The sequence below is a fragment of the Notamacropus eugenii genome, chromosome 5 (genome assembly GCF_028372415.1).
Source record: "Notamacropus eugenii isolate mMacEug1 chromosome 5, mMacEug1.pri_v2, whole genome shotgun sequence".
In the NCBI taxonomy this organism is placed as follows: domain Eukaryota; kingdom Metazoa; phylum Chordata; class Mammalia; order Diprotodontia; family Macropodidae; genus Notamacropus; species Notamacropus eugenii.
In genome coordinates, this window is record NC_092876.1 from 127,843,338 (window position 1) to 127,849,337 (window position 6,000).

The window sequence follows — 6,000 nt, forward strand, 5'->3', positions numbered from 1 at the left end:
GCAAATAGAGGCTAAGTGTTTTTTTCTTAGTCACATATACACTAAGTATCTGAGACCAACATTTGAACTCAGGTCTTCCTGACTGTAGGCCCAACATTTCACTATCAAACTCCCTCTGAGCACACCCACATCTACGTAGAGGCCTCCTAGGGAGAGAAGGGCCACAGGATCTTAGAATATTAGTGCTAAAGTAAACCTGAGAGACCATGAACACAATCCCCTCATTTTACAAATGAGTAAACTGAGTCTCCAAGAAGTGAAGTGATCTGTCCATGGTCACATATCAAGTTAAGTATCAAAATCAAGATTTAAACCAAGGTCTCTTAATTTCAAATTCAGAATTTTTTCCTCTTTCTGAGGTCAGTTCTTTGAGGCCCAGTGCCTCGGTCAGACTGGCTGTAAGTGGGTTCAAGTTGTTTCTCTTGATGGTTTCTTACTGTTAGTTTTTCCTCCCTACCTCCCTCAAAACTCATTCCTTCCTCCTCCCCCAGGGTGTTTATACACCTCAAATATTTGTGAACCATTATTCCATCCCCAGGGCTCCCTGTGGGCAGTCAAGTCATACCCCAAGGCTCCCTTTAATTATTCCTTAAATGTCTGCCCCAGCTGCTTGGCCATGTGAGTCTGTGGAGGACATAGCTTACCCCAGAAAAGGAGAGAACATAGCAAGGCAGAGTGGATGGGGCTTTAGGACATACAACAAAGAAAGAACATCAGTCTGGGAAAGAACCTTAGAACTTAGAACCTCAAAGCTGGGAGGGGCCTCAGGACAGAGAACATAAGGAAACTTAAACAAAATAACTTGAGCGGGCCGGAAGGAAAGGCTAAGTGAGGGGACGTTAGGACACAGAATATCAGAGCTGGGAGAAACCTTAGAACTTAGAAAGTCAGAACCTTAGACTTCAGAATTTCATTGTTCTTTCTCTCTGTTGATTATTTCCAATTTTTCCCACATATAGCTTGTTTGTGCCTTGTCTCCCCCAGTAGACTGTGAACTTTTTAAGAGCAGAGACTGTCTTTTGCCTCTGTATCTTCAGAACTTAGCATGGTGCTTGGCACATAGTAGCTGCTTGATAAAGGTTTACTGACTGAGAATACCAGAGCTGGAAAGGACCTTAGAATGTCAGAGCTGGGAGGAATCTTTGACCATACAATGCCAGAGATAGAAGGGAATATGTGAGCTGTGGGGTGGCCATGGGGGCATCTACAAGTCAACTGCCTTGTTTTACAGATGAAGAAATGAGGCCCAGACTAGTGAGGTAACTTCCCTAAGATCATACTGTGATTGAGCAGCAGAGCTGACAGCAGAATCCAGGTCTTCTGAGTTCTAGTCTAATACTCCAATATATTCCTTTTTGCCTCCATAGATCCTCAGTCTCACATCCAACACTGGTGACCTTCACCTCGACCTTCCCTTTTCAGTGTTGTCTTAAATCAGTCAATTGATTGGTCAGTACATATTTCCTGAGCTCCTGAGGCATGTTCAGTTTTGTACTAGGCATGAATGTCAGGAGAGCTGAGTTTGATTCTTGCAATCTTACAAGTCCTGTACCCTTTCCACCATGACAAGCTGGATCTCAATTTAAATGCCTTCCATCCATTCTAGAATATTCCTGTGGGTACAAGGGGAAGGAGAGAATTCTAGGGAGAGAGGTGCCACCCAGTGGGGAGGTAACCCTGGGCAGCTTGCGTAAGGCCCAGTCAGTTAGTCATAGTGGTCTCATCGCTTGTCGGGTAGGGGAGAGGTCTGTGAGGTCATTCCACATCCTGGGCAGTATGGCTTCTTTCTTGAAACTCTGTTGCGGGTGTGTGCGTGGCGGGGGAAAAGTCTGCTTTAGTCTTAATGACTCAGGCTTCACGGAGGAAAGCCCTCCCCTTTTTAAGTCATAAATCTAATGGCAGTTCAAGAAATTAGAGCTAGAGAGGAGACCTTGGAGATAATCTAGTTTACTAGTTTACTCCCTCATTTTACATATAAGGAAACTGAGACTCAGAAGTGAAGTGATTTGCTCAAGGTTACACAGGTAACAAGCAGCAGAATATAGACTGTAACCCAGAGCTGCTGACCCCAAGTCCAGCACCTTTCCAATACACACTGCTGATTTTCCCTTGGTCAGAGAAGACTTGCCCTGTCCTCCCTACCATGACTACAAATTCCTGTGTCTCTAAGCCCCAGACTGGAGGAGGCTGGGAAACTCTGCTGTCTTTGGTGTGTGTATGTGGGAAGGAATGCTACTGTTTCCACAAAACCTGTCCCCCAAAGTGGTGAAATCTCACCCTCGAGTCTATACCTGCCTCTCTGCCACGCTTTCTAGTTTCTTCTCAAATTCCTCCCCTCCTCCCTTCATCTCTTCAGCAGACCTCTTGGAATCTTCCCTCTCTGCTCAGAAAGTGGCTTCATGGGGCTGCCCAGGCACAGGGTTGTAGAGGAGAAGGAGGTGATGCAAGGAGATGAGGACTTCTCAGGAGGCTGAAGTTGATACTAGAGAGCTAGAGGGAGGAGAATGGATAAGTGACCTCCCCATGTTCCTCGTGCCTCCAGCCTGGGTCCAGACCTAGGCAGGTTTTCAAAGACTGCAGAAGTTTAGCTGGGTAAGATAACCCCCAGAAAGTCTGCATTAGCTTCACAGGGAGGACCCCAATGGGTAGTAGGAAGAGAGCCAGGCTGGGCAGACAGGAGGCCTAAGTTGGTATGGTATTGTGCAGTTGCCTTCCTTCTTTGAGACTCAGTTTCCTTCACTATAAAACAGGGGGTAGATGAACTGATCTTAAAGGTGCTCTCTTTCCAGACCTTCCACTCTTAGGGTTATTGTGAGGATCAAAGCCCTTGGTACAGTGCTTGGCAGATAGTAGGGGCTTGGTCAATGTTTGCTCCCCTCATTTCCCTTCCTCTGTGTTTTGAATTCTAAGGTTCCTTCCAGCTCTTCCATTTTCTGTTCTAAGGCCCCTCTCAGGTTTTCCATTCTATGCTCTAAGGTCCCTTCCAGGTCTGACATTCTCTGTTTTAGGGCCCCCTTCTAACTCTAACATTCTCTGTTTTAACGCTCCTTCCTGGCTCTGACATTTTCTTTTCTAAGGTCCCTCCCAGTCCCATATTCTGAGTTCCTTGGAGCTCAGACATGTTCTAAGGATCTTTCTAGTCTGATGTTCAGTATTCTCAAGTCCCTTCCAAGTCTGCATTCTCTGTTCCAAAGCTTCTTATTTCTTTGATATTCTGTGTTCTATGGTCCCTCCCAGCTCTAACATTCTGAATCATTGATATCTGTCCCTGTACCATACTTGTCACTTTGTCCATCTCTAAGAGTATCTGACTAGGAACCTAGCTTTAGGTCAGACTCTCTGGGAATGTGGGTAGGTTTCCAAAAATCTGCCACTCTCTTCCAATGCCCTCTGTGGATTTGTTCTGGGATGTGCTAAGTAATAGAACTGTAACTAGGGCAGAACAATTGGGTCTTTTCCCTAGGATGCTGAAATTAAGGTGATACTAACAGTACCAGTTTCCAAATTGCAGAAGGAGTTCTAGCCAAGCTCAGTACCCAGTTGAAATAATAAGTGACCAGTTAGCAAGGGTACCACAATTTCTAGATATGGTTCTGTTAAGTGATAGAGGGGCCATATCATTGTGGGATTTTCAAACCAGGTAACCCACCCTGTAGCTAAGTCATATTTCATAATTGGTTTCTTCCCCTTTCTCAATATCCAGATAACCTTAGCCAGATGACTCTTTTGTCATCTTTCTTCCCTGTTCAAGGACTTTTAGTGACCCTCTTAAAAGAGAACGTGTAAACTCCAAGACTAGCATTCAAGACTATCCACCTTTCCAGCCTCTTTTCTCACTATTACCTTTGCTATACTCTCTAACTCATGCTGCAGTTGCTGCATATATCAGGTTCATCCTGCCTTCCAGTTTTTTATTCATTCTGTCTATTCTAGAAAGAATGCCCTTCCGTAGTCCTTTCCAACTTTCCAGATTTTAACCAGTCTTCAAGTTCAAATTTTACTTCTTCTAGGAAGCCCTTCCCCCAATCTTTCCAGCTCATTTACATCTTTATTACTTTCCTGAATTCTTGAAGGAGCTGCAGTATCTTTGTTCTCTCTGTTTGGCAGATAGGACATCCTATCTTGCATTGTCAGTGATCATATGACATCACCCTTCATCTCAAAAAGGCTTCAGTCATTTCCTATTGTCTGGCTAAATAATATAAACTCAAGGTTTTCCAATATCTGGTCCCAGTCTAGCTTTCTGCCCTTATCTCACATCACTTCCTTTCCCATGTAATCTCTGTTCTAAGCCAAACCAGACTACTTTCCATTCCCTTTTTCATAATGCCTTGTACCATCATCACGTCTTTACTCATGACTTCCTCAGTACCTACAATGGGCTCTTCTTCTCCTTCCATCTCTGTTTTAAAAATTCCCTCCATCTCTTCCAAGACCATCACAGATACCTCACACCTCCCCAGTGAAGCCATCTCTGCTCACTTCTGCTCACCAGCTCCTTGCCTGCTCAGATTTCTCATAGCACTTTGTTTGGATCTTTTCTTTGTACCTGTTATGTCTTATTTCTGTGGTGTAATGGAAAGAATATTGGCCTTCTTGTCTCAATGCTTACTTTCCAGTCCTGACTCTGATACCTAATAACAGGGGAACATAGACAAGTCACTTAACTCTTTTTCATTTTCCCCCTCAGCACATATGCAATCAGCTGCCAGTTCTGTCATTTCTATAGGCACAACGTAGAATCATAGAATCCTAAATGAAGAGCTGGGGAGGCCAATGAGTTCAATCCCTCATTTTATAGATAAGGAAACTGAGTTTTAGAGAAGTTAAATAACTTGCCCAGGGTCACACAACTTGTTAGTGACAGAGGAGGGATTTGAACCGAGGTCTTTTTGGCTCTAAGTCCAGTACCCTTTCTCCTGTGCCAGACATTTCAGCATCTTCCATATAAAGTCCCCTTTTCAGTAGTCATGCAGACAATACCCAGGTCCTCATCATCTCTTACTTGGGCTATTACAATGACCTCCTTACTGATCTCTCTGCCTCAAATCTCTACATATGCTAGTCCATCTTTCACTGAGATACCAAAGTGAACTCTGGTGGTTCCCCATTACCTTATTATCTGATGAGATAATGTTTGTAAATCACGTAGTACAGTGCTTGGCACCAAGTAGGAGCGTAAAACTACTTTCCCCTTTCCCTTTTCCCCTTCCTCCTGTGTCTAGGATCATATCTAAACCCTTCTGTTTGCTCTCTGAAGTCTTCCACAACCTGTCTAGTCTCTACCTTTCTGGTCTACTCATGTATTACTTTTTGCTTCTCACACCGCATACTTGATCATCTCCCATCTCTGAGCTTTCCCACTCCATCTTCCATGGTTTCTGGGCACACCCTTGTCTCTTCCTCTTGGAATCCCTAGGGGTCTGACAAGATTCAGTTCATAAACCACCTTCTGCAGGAAGCCTTTCCTAATCCCCAGAGCTGGGAGCTCCTTCCCCTCTGAACTTACTTTGCATTATTTTGTACACCCATATATATATGCATATATGTTCTCTTCAGTAACAATGTAAACTCCTTGAGGTCACTATTTTGATCTGTGCATTCCCAGTCCCTAACATTGTATCTAGCACATGTGTTACAGTTGTTCTATTGTTTTCAGTTGTGTCTGACTCTTTATGAGCCCATTTGGAATTTTCTTGGATTTTCCTTCTCCAGTTCATTTTATAGATGAGGAAACTGAGGTAAACAGCATTAAGGGACTTGCCCAGGGTCACACAGCTAGGAAATATCTATTGTTGTGTTCATCCTTCATTGCCCAAAAAGACCATGCCATCAGAGAAATGATGACATGACTTGCACTTGACTTTGTTTTGAGTGAGGGAGGGCTGTGCAGGTCACCAGCCTCACTTCTCCTTCAGAGCCTTCTGGGGCCAGTGACCTGATATTCCTCAGGATGACTGGAGATGACCCAGGAAGCACTGGGGGACCTTGGCTCCTTTA